The sequence below is a fragment of the Cucumis melo genome, chromosome 6 (assembly GCF_025177605.1).
Source record: "Cucumis melo cultivar AY chromosome 6, USDA_Cmelo_AY_1.0, whole genome shotgun sequence".
NCBI classification, from domain to species: domain Eukaryota; kingdom Viridiplantae; phylum Streptophyta; class Magnoliopsida; order Cucurbitales; family Cucurbitaceae; genus Cucumis; species Cucumis melo.
The window spans coordinates 24,899,629-24,913,014 of record NC_066862.1 but is presented as its reverse complement, the minus strand read 5'-3'; positions in this window follow the sequence as shown (position 1 = coordinate 24,913,014).

Here is a 13,386-nt window from a genome sequence, read left to right as displayed (position 1 = left end):
GAAGAAGAAGCGTCCTATGCCTACCGTCGAAACCTACCACCCTAATGCAACTTATTATCGAAACCTACTGCCCGTAAGGAATATGAAGAAAGAGAAGTGTTGTCCGTGAGGATGAAGAAGGGTAACATCGTAATTTATCAAAATATAACTGTGAGCTTCAACGGTTTTTTTTCTTTTTGTTATACGGATTGTAAATAATTAAGTTTTATTATATATTTTTAAAATTAACCAACTTTTTAATGTATTTTGGTTTTAAATGAGTCTTTTACTAAACAATTAAAATAGAAAAAAAAACTTTCTTAAAAATTTAACTTGGAAGAATGTTGTAGTTTATCATCTAGTTTTGGTTTAAAACAAATCTTTTACTAAAAAATTAAAACAAAAGAAACTTTTTATAAAAAATAAAAAAAAATCGAAAGAATCTTGTCCATTGTCTCACCTTAAAACTACGTCATTTTATTTAATATTTGAAGGGGTCTTTTCAAAATTATAACAAAGCGACAAAATATTTACATTGTATGGAATAATTCTGAAAATGGAAAAAGTCCATACCCACGATGAAAAATACCAAAAATGCCTCGTTAATCATACCGTCAATAACAAGCGTAATATATTTGGTACACGATTGTTTAGATTTGGTAGTTTAGATTTGGCTATCCAAATCTAAACGATTTATTTTTTTCAATTTTATCTTTTAATTTGGTTATACAATCGTTTAGATTTCGGTAGCCAAATCTAAATGATTTTTTTTCCAAAATTTGGTACACAATCGTTTTAAACGAATTTTTTCAAAATTCTTTTGGTACACGATCTTCTACATTTATTTACACCATCGTTTATTTTTTCAAGATTCTTTGGTACAATATCGTTTAAATTAAGCTAAATGATTTTTTTTATTCTTTTGGTACACGATCGTTTGAATTTTTCTACACGATCATTTTTGTTTTTACACAATCGTTTAGATTTGGTTACTCCAACCTAAAATATTTTTTCAATATTCTTTATACACTATATTTTAGATTTGACTATTTTTTTTTTTTTTTTGTACACGATCGTTTAGATTTGGTTACCCAAAATTTAACCAAATTTAAACGATGTAAAAAAAAAATAGGAAAAGAAGAAAGATGATGGAAAAAAATTGCAGCGAAGAAAAAATAATAGGAAAAAAGACGATAAAAAAAATCATAATAAAGAGGTGAACAAAGACGGAAAGGTAAACCTAAAATATTTAAAAAATAACTAACTTGATAGGTTTTGTTACACGGGTCATAAATATTTTAATGATATGTTATATTTATAAAAATTTTCTTATTTATATACCTTAACCATAATAAATTTTAAAACTTGTGATATTATAAAACTCCAAAAGTTAAAGAATTGAAGTTAAAAAGAAATTGTGTAAAAAGTATGTTCATAAAAAGTCTTATAAAAACCTTAGAATAAAAAATTATAAATTATTAAAAATTCAAATAAAAGAATTCTTAGTTAAAAGAAGAAAGTTTTTCTAAAAATAAAAATAAAATTGACGAACTATTTACATTCCATCAAAAAGAAAATTTTATTCCGCCTCATTTTTTAAAATAGTATTCATATTTTTGTCGAATATTTTATTTTTTTTTGATAATTTTCCTTAAAAACCTAAAGGAGAGAAAAATGTTATGTTGTCTTGAAGATTGAATGGAACAGAAAAAACATTAAAAAATAAATAGATAAACTTGCAACGAAAGTGGAGTCAATTCAGTATTTTTCTTCTTTTTAACTCAAACGTATAGGACAAAAATAGTAACTTTAGTTTTGTAAATATTTCGCTAACTATTTTTAAAACGGACGTTTGCAAAAATATTGAAAAAATTTATGATAGGATTCATGTTAATATATTTTTTAAATTGTAAAATTAGCAAATTTAAAAACGACTAATTCTTTGATAGTTCTTTAATAGTCCTCTTATAGCCATTAGATATATTTACTTAATTAATTGTCATATTTATCATATTTGCAATAAAAAAAAAGGTATCATGTATTGTTTTTACTAATTATTTTTTTTTTTTCATATGATATAATTTTTCTTTTCTTAAAACAATCCTATAAAGACACTTAATTCTAAAATATAAAATATTAGACATATTTTTAAATATATATAAAACATTTTGTAAGGGGTCTTTTTTTTTACATATTTTTAAATATATATAAAACATTTTGTAAGGGGACTTATTTTTTAAACAACATTTTGTAAATTATTTTCTCTTTTTTTTTTCTATCTTTAAGTAAGGGGTCTTTTCAAAAATATAAAAAAGCGACAAAGTATTTACATTGTATAAAACAATTCCGAAAATGGAAAAAATTCAGAGGTCCACCGTGTAAAATACTAAAAATGTCTGTCAACAATGCGCGTAATATGTTTGGTAACGCGATTTGGTACACGATCATTTAGATTTGTCTACACGATCGTTTAGAAATCTAAACAATTTTTTTTCAAAATTTTATACACGATCGTTTAGATTTTGCTACAAAATTGTTTAGATTTAGGGTTCCAATCTAAAAAAAAAATCAAAATCTTGTATACGATCGTTTAGATTTGGCTACACGATCGTTTAGATTTGGCTACCTAAATCTAAACAATTTTTTTTTTCAAAATTTGGTATAAACGATTTTTTCAATATTCTTTATACACGATCTTTTAATTTTAGTTACTCTAGTTTAAATGCCTAACCAATTTTTTCAAGATTTTTTATACACCATATGCATAAAAAAGAAAAGAAGAAAGACGATTTTTTCAATATTTTTTATACACAATCTTTTAGTTTTGTGTATAAAAGAAAAAGAAAAAAAAAAAGACATGCCTAAAACAAGAGAGAGCAACAATAATGACGATAAAAAGAAATAGATTTAGTTACCCAAATCTAAGAAAGAAAGATGGAAGAAATCGCATGAAGAGTACAGACTGAAAGGGTAAATCTGGAATATTTAAAAAATGGTTAAATTTATACGCTTTGTTACATGGGCTGTAAATATTTAGTTTGTTATATTTAGGAAAGTTTTCCTTTAAGTAATGATAAAAGAATTTAACTAATTATCAATTAATACCAATAATACTAATATGAATACTAATACTAAATAAATAAATAAATAATCATTGCAACACAACCCACTCCAAAATAAAATGTAATCCAATTCAACTCTTACCTTGGGTTGAATAATCTAAATTGAACGGGTTACCAATTTTTTACACACTCCTACGTGAGATCTTGGGTCTATGATTTGCCAGTATATCAAAACAATCTTTCTAATTTATACATCTAGATAAATTTCACCAAGGGCATTCAAATCAAATTTTTTTGTTGATAAAGACGATAGTCATGTTACAGCTATCATCAATCTTTTATAAAGTCTAGACATGAACTATCATAAAGTAAAGGGGTCTTTTCAAATATATATATATATATATATATATATATATATATATATATATATATATATATATATATATATATATATATATATATATAAAAGAAAGTATTTACATTGTATAGAACAATTCCGCAAATGGAAAAAGCTCAGAGGTCCACTATGTAAAATACAAAAAATGTCCCGTCAACAATACGCGTAATATGTTTGGTAATGCGATTTGGTACACGATCGTTTATTTAATTGGGTACACGATCGTTTAGATTTGTCTATGATCGTTTAGATTTGGCTACCCAAATCTAAACCATTTTTTTTCAAAATTTGGTATACGATCGTTTAGATTTGCTACACGATCATTCCAAATCTAAAAAAAAAATTCAAAATTTGGTATATCATCGTTTAGATTTGGCTACACGATCGTTTATATTTGACTACACTATCGTTTAGATTTGGGGTTACAAATCTATATTTTTTTTTTCAAAATTATGTATATGATCGTTTAGATTTGGCTACACTATCGTTTAGATTTTAGGTTTGGTTACCCCGAATTTAAATGATTTTTTTTTTCAAAATTTGGTATAAACGATTTTTTTCAATATTCTTTATACACAATCTTTTAGTTTTGGTTACTCTAATTTAAATGCCTAACCAATTTTTTCAAGATTCTTTATACACCATCTGTTTAAAAAAGAAAAAAAGAAGACGAGACAATGCATGCAGTGAATGAAAAAAAAAGAAAAAGTAAAGGGGTCATGTTACAGTTTTTCTTTTTTTTTTTTTTCCGTTTACCCTCTTACACGATCGTTTAGTTTTCAAATGATCGTAATTGTTTACCCTCTTACACAATCGTTTAGCTTTCTATATGATCATTCAACATCTTACACGATCGGCTACCTTTCTATACGATCGTTTACCCTCTTACACAGTATTTAATTTTCAAACGATCGTAATCGTTTACTCTCTTACACGATCGTTTAGCTTGCTATACAATCGTTCAACCTCTACAATATCGTTTAACTTTTTATACAATTGTTTACGGTCTTACGATTCAGTTCGCTTTTCAACTTTTTAGAACATCCATATCGCCATGTCATCACAACAAAAATAATGATAATTATAATTTGGTTGAGTTTGGGTAGTTAAGTTTTCTCATATTCAACCTAATTCAAGCCCCTGATAGTAAAATTGGGCCAAAGAAGTAATTGGCCCAAGTCCGCCAAACAAATGTGCCCAAGCTTAAACCCACCAAGCAAATGGGCCCAATCTCAAGTTCAACAAGCACATGAGCCAAAGCCCAAGCCCAAGCCCAACCAGTATATAGACTCAAGCCCAACGAGCAAATAAGTCTGAACCCATCTAAAGCCCATGAAATTTCTCTATAAATACAAATCTTTCCATTCATTTGGGGGATCTTTGGTGAAAGGAATAATTGAAGTTTCAAACTTCTAGAAGCTCTCAAGACATGCAATTAGGGAACCCAAATCCTCTATTTTTCCTCGGTCACAAAGGTATGTATATTTACTAAATCTATTGGGTTAGATTTGTTATTTAGTTTTATCATTTTTAGAAAAATTAATTAAATTTAGATATATCGTTTAAATTTAGATATAATAATTGAGTTTATGTGGTATTTAGGTTGGTTTGTTTAATTAAAAATATTTGAATAAAAATAATATTTTTTAAATTTAATTAAATGCTTTTAGGTTGTACTTATGGTGGTTGGTTGATATAATTAAATCTTTATTTTTGGTTGGTAGGTTTATAATAATTGTATGTAGATAGGTAGTTGGTTAATAATAATAATAATAATAGTAATAATAATAATATTCTTTTTTTTTACATCATTTAATATTTACATATTCTTCTTTTCTAATTTTTTTTACGTCGTTTAATCTTTCTATCGTCTTTCTTTTTTTTTTTTTTTACGCGTTTACATTTGGGTAACCAAATCTAAACGATTGTGTATAAGACAAAGAATTTTGAAAAAAAAATCATTTAGATTGGAGTAGCCAAATATAAACGATCGTGTAAAAAAAAATAAAAGATCGTGTATAAAGAATCTTGAAAAAAAATCATTTAGATTCGAGTAGCGAAATATAAACGACCATTTAAAAAGTAAACGATCGGTAAACGATCATATAAACAAATCTAAACGATCGTGTACAAAAGAATTAAAAAAATCGTGTACCAAATTAAAAAAAAAAAAAAGATTTGGGTCCCCAAATTAAAAAGATAAATTGTAGCTATATCTAAACGATCGTGTTGTAGCCATATCTAAATGATCGTATAAATTATAACCATATCTAAACGATCACCTTGTAGTCATATCTAAACGATCGCATATATATTGAACCATATCTAAACGATCACGTATAAATTATAATCATATCTAAACGATCGCCTTGTAGCCATATCTAAACGATTGCGTATAAATTGTAGTCATATCTAAACGATCGCAAATATCTTACGCATGTGTTATTGACGGCGTGGTTGACAGAGCATTTTTGGTATTTTATACGATGGGCCTCTAGGCTTTTTCAGTTGGGTAATTATAACATGTAGCAATTTTTAGAAAAATTATTAAGTATGTAGCAATATTTTTAAAAAATTGCAAATATAGCAAAGTCTATCAGTGATAGACTTCTATCGTTGATAGACTCTTATGGTTTATCAGTGATAGACGAACATTTGCTACATGGTCTATCAGTGATAGACTCCTATCATTGATATATTTTGATAGATTTTGCTATATTTGCAATTTTTTAAAAATATTGCTATATACTTAATTATTTTGAATATAATTGCTACATTTGCAACTATCCCTTTTCCGTTTTTGGAATTATTTTATACAATATAAATATTTTACCATTTTTTTATATTTTTGAAAAGACCCTTCATTTTACTGTTCATTCTTAAATTTAAATATTAATTTTTTATTTAAATACTTTTACATTATTTAATTTCATGATGCACTCTTAAAAATATTAATTATGGTGTGTGTTTTTAGATTTTTTTTAAGTTAAAAAAAATGAATCAACCAAAATGATAGCTTTTTAATAGTGCGATCAAATTAAAGTTTTCAAAGAACAAAAACTAAAATAAATAAAACAAGTATGGTCAAATTCTATATTTAGAAATTTTATAATGACTTAAGTCTACATTTGTATAGACCAAAATGAACATCTTATGGATCTTTTTTTGTTGTTGTACTTTGGTCTTCAAACACAAAACTCGTCTAGATCTAGGTACTAGTAATTAAAAAAAGAAGACGACAAATGAACGACAGCAGAACGGATGGATAAAAGAAACATAAACTGCAAAAGAAAAATTATATTAGTAGATGTTAGGGTACTAGAATTGGTTAACACTGTCTCCAGTGTTCTTGAATAATTTCACACTAGAGTCATAAGGTGTACAAGCTGGTTTACTTTCGAAGTAGTTGTACTTCTTTAGAATCTTTTCTAAGTAATGAGATTGATCTAAAGAAATTTCATTTTCAGTTCTTGTAATTTTGATGCCTAAGATTACATCAGCTTCACCTAGATCTTTCATGTCAAAATTTACACTCAACATAGATTTTACATCATTTATGACGTGCAAGTTTGATCCAAAGATTAACATGTCATCTACGTATAGGCATATGATGATATATAACTTACCTTTAGTCTTATAGTAGATATATTTGTCACTTTCATTTACTTTGAATCCTTTTGACATGAGTAAGTTGTCAAACGTTTCGTGTCATCTCTTAAACTATGAAACCTTCAGGTATAAATCTCTTCATCTAAATCACCATTTAGGAAAGCAGTTTTGACATCCATTTGATGGATTAAGAGATTTTCAGGGCAGCTATAGATATCAGTACTCTAATTGAGGTGATTTTAGTGACCGGGGAAAAAGTATTAAAGAAATCTTTATTTTCCCTCTACCTAAATCCCTATGCTACTAATCTAGCCTTATACTTATCTATTGATCCATCAGGTTTGAGTTTCTTCCTTAAAACCCATTTGCAGCCTATAGCTTTACATCCGGGGGGTAAGTCTACTAGGTACCAAGTTCTATAGGATTCAACAGAGACTATTTCATTATTGATAGCTTCTTGCAATAAATTGACATCTACTGAGGATAAGGCTTCTGTTCGATCTTTTGAATCTTCTACGTTGTACATTTTGAAGTCTTCTCCAAAGTCTTTTACTGTTCTAGCTCTCTTGCTTCTTCTAGGTTCAGGATCTACTTCCTTGTCTTAGGTTTGAATCCTAATTGAAGGTAGACTACTAGAACTTTAGTCCCCACTAGTTTGATTATTTAGGCCCCTACTATTTCTAGATTTAAAAGGAAATCTATCCTCGAAAAAATCTACATCATTTGATTGTATGATTACTTTATTTTCTAAGTCATAGAACCTATAGGCTTTACTGTTTTCAGCGTATCCTATGAAGACACATTCATAGGCTCTACTTGCTAATTTCTTTCTTTTTGGATCAGGTATTCTAACATAAGCTCGACAACCTCAAGTTCTAAGATAAGACAAATTCGGTGTTTTATGTTTAAGGACTTCGTATGGTGAATTTTTACTGTTTGATTTAGGAATCCTATTAAAGACATAATTAACAGTTTTAATTATTTCACCCCACCAAGATGGTGTTGCTTCTGACTCAAGTAAGATAGCAACTACTAACTCAGTTAGAATTCTATTTTTTCTTTCTACTTTTCCATTCATTTCAGGAGAATAAGGTGCGGTAGTTTCATGTATTATTTCTTTTGAGTTATAAAACCCATTGAAGGCAACTGAATCTTATTCAGTTCCTCTATCACTATGAAGTTTCTTAATTCTTTTGTTAAATTGATTCTCTATTTCAGTTACAAAAGCTTTGAACATGTCATAGGTATCACTTTTATTTTTAAGCAGATAAATAAAAGTGTAGTCAGAATAGTCATCTATAAAGATAATTACATACCTTTTACTGTTTCTAGTTAAAGTGCAATCAAATTCACATAAGTCATAATGAATTAATTCTAAAGGCTCTGTTACTTTAGTTACAGACTTATGCGAGGTTTTAGTTATCTTAGCTTGACTACAACATGCACAGTTCTCAAAATCATGTAGAGATAGTTTAGGTATAAGATTTAACCTACTCATGTTGCTAATTAACCTTTTATGAACATGACAAAGTCTAGCGTAACCCTTCCCCACAAAAGCATTGTTTTTAATTAAAGTAAAGAAGTCTGATCCTATGGTTTTTGTGAATCCAACCTTGTTGAGGAGATATCCGGAGACCAAATGTAACGACCCAACTCCTTATACTGAGTCGAAGCCATTACTAAATATAAATAACACAAATAAAGTTATAAAGTTTGGCTAAAACGAACAAAACCTCAAAATTTTATTTATTTAAAAACCAAATTAAAAGTAATGTGCAAAACGTAAACAAATATTAAAGTCCTAACTCGGGCCCTATCTAATTTTAAAGAAACGAAATAACAAAGAAAGAATAATAAAATTTCAAACACCCAAGGTTTAGACTCGGATGTAAAGCGGAAGCAGGGATCCCTATGGCTCGCCACGGTAGCTTCTGGTCACTCGCCAGCTTGCCCTTGCCCTTACCTCTGCCCCTACCTGAAAAATATGAAATGGAAAGAGTGAGTATAAAATACTCAGTAAGGGACCCACTACTAGTCCCACTAGGTGCCTATTAACTTCCTATTAGAGTCCTGAAAATGGTACCCAAGAACTGGTACGTTCCCGAACACGTGCAACATGTGATCCCATAGGAACAAAATCTGGTCTTCGGTGACCCAAAGGAACACCTAGGACAAACTGGTCTATAGCGTACCCGGAGGAAGCGCTAAGACAATCGTGCTGCGAGGATCCCGTCCAATCGCTCGAATCATATCTGTATCAATGCTAGACTGGCGGTCCCGTCGGACTACACAGTCCTAAATAGGTGGTGATCCTGAAGGACACCTATGCAGGTATGACTCTAATAGGACAAGCTAATATGCACTTTAACCACAACATACATATATCATAGCATCATCACGTAATCATATCACGACTAATCATCATATCACATCTCATCACAATGTCCAAACATAAAGTCATAACAAGCCACGTCATCACATTATACCATGCCATCATATCAAATCACATCATCAGCCACATCATACCCTCATTAATTGACATATCATTATACAGTCTAGTCCTCAACGTGCATAACTAAGAATGCATGCGGTCTCATGATTCTAGTCGTAGAGCTAGTAGTAGAGATCTCTTACCTGGAGATTTGCTCAATCAAATTCTAACAGTAAATTCACACGCTTCCCAAGTCGCAAGTCCTAAATGGTTAGGAACAACAATTAATAACCTAACCTTCATGGAAACAAAGTCCAAGAATTATTCGAAGCAACTTACCCAAGATCAAGGTTGCAATAATTTCCTTTAACTCGAGAAATCCCACGCTCTAAACTCCAATTGGTCCAACCGGCCCTTTCAGAAAGATAATTTAATTTAATCCAAAATTAAATTATTTAAAAACCAAAATTACTCTTCGTTCGGTATGCCAAAAACCAAACCAACTTACCAAAAACTTACCAACGATAGGTGGGGAAAGGACCGAAAAAGGCTAGGTGGCTCAGAAAGGGCTTGGCGGCTCGACTGGAAGGAAGGAGACGCGACGCGGCTCAGCTCCAACAGACGCGCGACACGACTCGGCTCGGGCACAAGCGCGGCTCGGCTAGCGGTGCAGGCACTGCACGCGTGCGGCTCGACGCGAATGGATGGGGCTCGGCTAGCGGTGCAGGCGCGGCGCGCGTACGGCTCGACGCAGATGGATGCGGCTCGGGTCGCGGAGCAAAAGATGCGGTCGGGTCGGATTCACGCGTGAACGAGGCGCGGCGCACGGGTTTCCAGATTCGGGCGGTTGGAGGCGCGGGTCCGACGAACGATTCGCTCGGGACGATCGACTGGATAGGCGACGGAGACAGCAGCGATCGGCGAAACTTCACGGTGGCAGCGATCGGCGAAACTTCACGGTGGCGGCGTTTGGCTAGAGCACGACGGATGGAGGCAGCGTGCGGACGGAAAGGTTGTGGCCTCGAACGGTGAGTAATCCGACGCACCAAGGGCTATCGGTGAGTGATCGCCGAAAGTATGGGTTGACGGCGACGCTTGACGGAGAAGGGAGGGGCGACGGCGGCGACTTGCTAGAGTTTCCTCTTTAGGGTTTGGTTGAAGAGGATGATGAATAGTATAAGCTATTTAATGCAATAATAATAATACTTTATCATTATTATTATCTTTTCTTTTCCCAAAAATCTCATACTCTCTTTCTTGAATTAAACCCATCAAAATCTCCCTTTTTAAAATTCAAATTCAACCAATCACATCAATCCCTTCCCTCCCCCCCCCCCCCCCTTTTTTTCCTTTTTCCAAATAATATATCACCATTACCTTTAACTAAAAAAATTTAATTCTCTCTCTCCTCAACCCAAATATCTTTATCTTCAACATATAACTCTACCAATTTTATTATCCAAATCAAAATAGTTATATAACTTTAAACCTTAATTAATTACACAACCAAAATATAACTAACCAAGTTTCCTCAAATACATCCAAAATTTCAATAACTACACTTAAGATAATAAAATGAAAATCTAAATTGTTGGGGCGTTACACCAAATTCTTTCGAATTTCTGGAGTATGCAGAACTTTCTTCCGCAAAAGCGTCTTGCCGGATGTGAATTTCAGTTGTACTTCTCCAATACCAACCACCTTGGTTTTGTGATGATCTCCTAGAAGGATATTCTTATCCTTAACTTCATTATATTTTCTAAAATGACTAAGGATGTGGCAGCCATGGCGGGATGCCCCAGTATCTAGCCACCAACCTTCAGACCCCCAATTACATTAACTTCAGAAATCATAGCTACTAATTCATCTTCTATCAGGTTTGCCTGTGCAGCAGGACGACACATGTTTCTACAATTTCTAGCTAAATGACCAGGCTTATTACAATTATAACAAACAATTTGTATCGTACTTCTAGATTGGGGGTTGTTTTGTTTGTTGGGTCCTCGTTTCATTTTGTTTCCTTTCGGCTTGAGGCTTGGTTTCAGAACTGTAGTCGACTTTTTTCTGGGGATAGCGTTCACCTCTTCTTTTTTATCATGCTTCCTTGCTGCCTCCTCTATCCTTAGCCTTGTGATTAGACTTTCTAGTGAGAACTCTTTGGTTTTGTGCCTTATAGTGTTCTTGAAATCCTTCCATAGTGGAGGTAATTTATCAATAATAACAACAACTTAAAATTAATCATCGAGTGGCATACCTTCACTGATAATCTCGTGAGCTATTTTATGGGTTTCATGTGCTAGTGCCTCCACAGATCTGTCATTAGTCATTTGATATCTCAGGTATCGACTGACAGCATACTTCTTCGACCCCGCTTCCTCAATATCGTACTTCTTTTGCAGCGCATCCCACACTTGTTTTGCAGTAGTCATGGTACTGTAATAGTCACATAGTTCATCATTAAGACCATTAAGAATTAGGTTCTTACAAGTGAAGTCGGTTTTCTGTCCAAGTGGTGAGGTTATTTAGCTGTTCTTCTGTAAGATCTTTTTCTGAAACCTTTGGCTTTTCAGTAGTGCAAGTAGGAGCCACTTTCTTTAACGTAAGGAAAAACATCTTTTATTTCCACCTTTTGAAGTGTGCTCCTTCAAAACGGAACGGACGGTTGAGGTCGGAAGACATCAAATCAGATTAGAATTGTGCGGCCATCACAACAGAGAAGAAGAACCGTCTTAAAATTGTTGAACTTTGGTCTTCAAACACAAAACTTGTTCAGATCCAAGCACCAGTAATTAAAGAAAGAAGATGACAAATGAATGGTAGTAGAACAAATGAATAAAAGAAACATAAACTGCGAAAGAAAAATTATCTTAGTAGATGGCTGAGTCGCGGAACTCACTCTCTTTAAGACGTTTCGCGGTTTTGCTCTAAATTGTGCAAACAGGATAATGTCTCGTCGTCCCCAGGATAAAACAACCATTTTTTTCGTCAATTAGTTTTGCATATAAACTAATTAGAATCGAAACACTAAAAAAAGAACACAGCTCGGGAAACTTTGTAAGAAAATGAGAATCAGGGATCTATGTATAGTGTGGGCAGATTACCAACGGTCATATTCATTAAAAGTTAAAACAGTCACAAATTAATTAACGTCAAATAGTCAAAAGATTATTATCTCTCATCGCCCGTTCGATCGAGGCGGCACACGTGTCGAGACGTAGGCATATCCTCATTTGCCTATCTCCTCCCTCCTTCCAAAACTTGGGTGCCCTAAGGGCTCAAACCCATTGGTCAACCAATAGATATATGAACGAGCCTCCACATTCTAATTTTATCAACGTAGGAATGCTTTGGAGAGAGAAATAATATATTTTCCTTTTTTTACAAATTTTTCCTCCAATATTTCTTATTACTTTTTTTTTTCTTTTGGACTTATTAAAATTTGTGTTATAACTAATTATTATTACCACTTGTAAAATACTATAATAGATTGGAAACCACAATATCCCAATATATAATTCCCATCTGTAAATTGTCTTCCATTAATAAACAATTCAATATGTACAAAAGAAACAAATAATTCAATAAAAGCAAGTGGTAGGTTTATGAACTAAACATGAAATCTTTTTCTCTTCAAATTCTGGATTTAAAATTTTCTAAATGACCACTCACTTCTTTTGAAAAAAAAAATATTATATTTTAAAATTTAGAATAAACATCAATTCAAAATATAAATCAATCTGAAAAATAATTAGATTGCTTCACTACTCCGTAAAATAACTTTGAAATATATTTTAAATAGCTTTTTTCTATTAAAAGTTTATTTTAGAAAAAAACATTTTTTCTTGAATCAATATAATTTAAAATTTAGTAACATCAAAATACAGGTATTTGTTAAAAAATAAAATTAA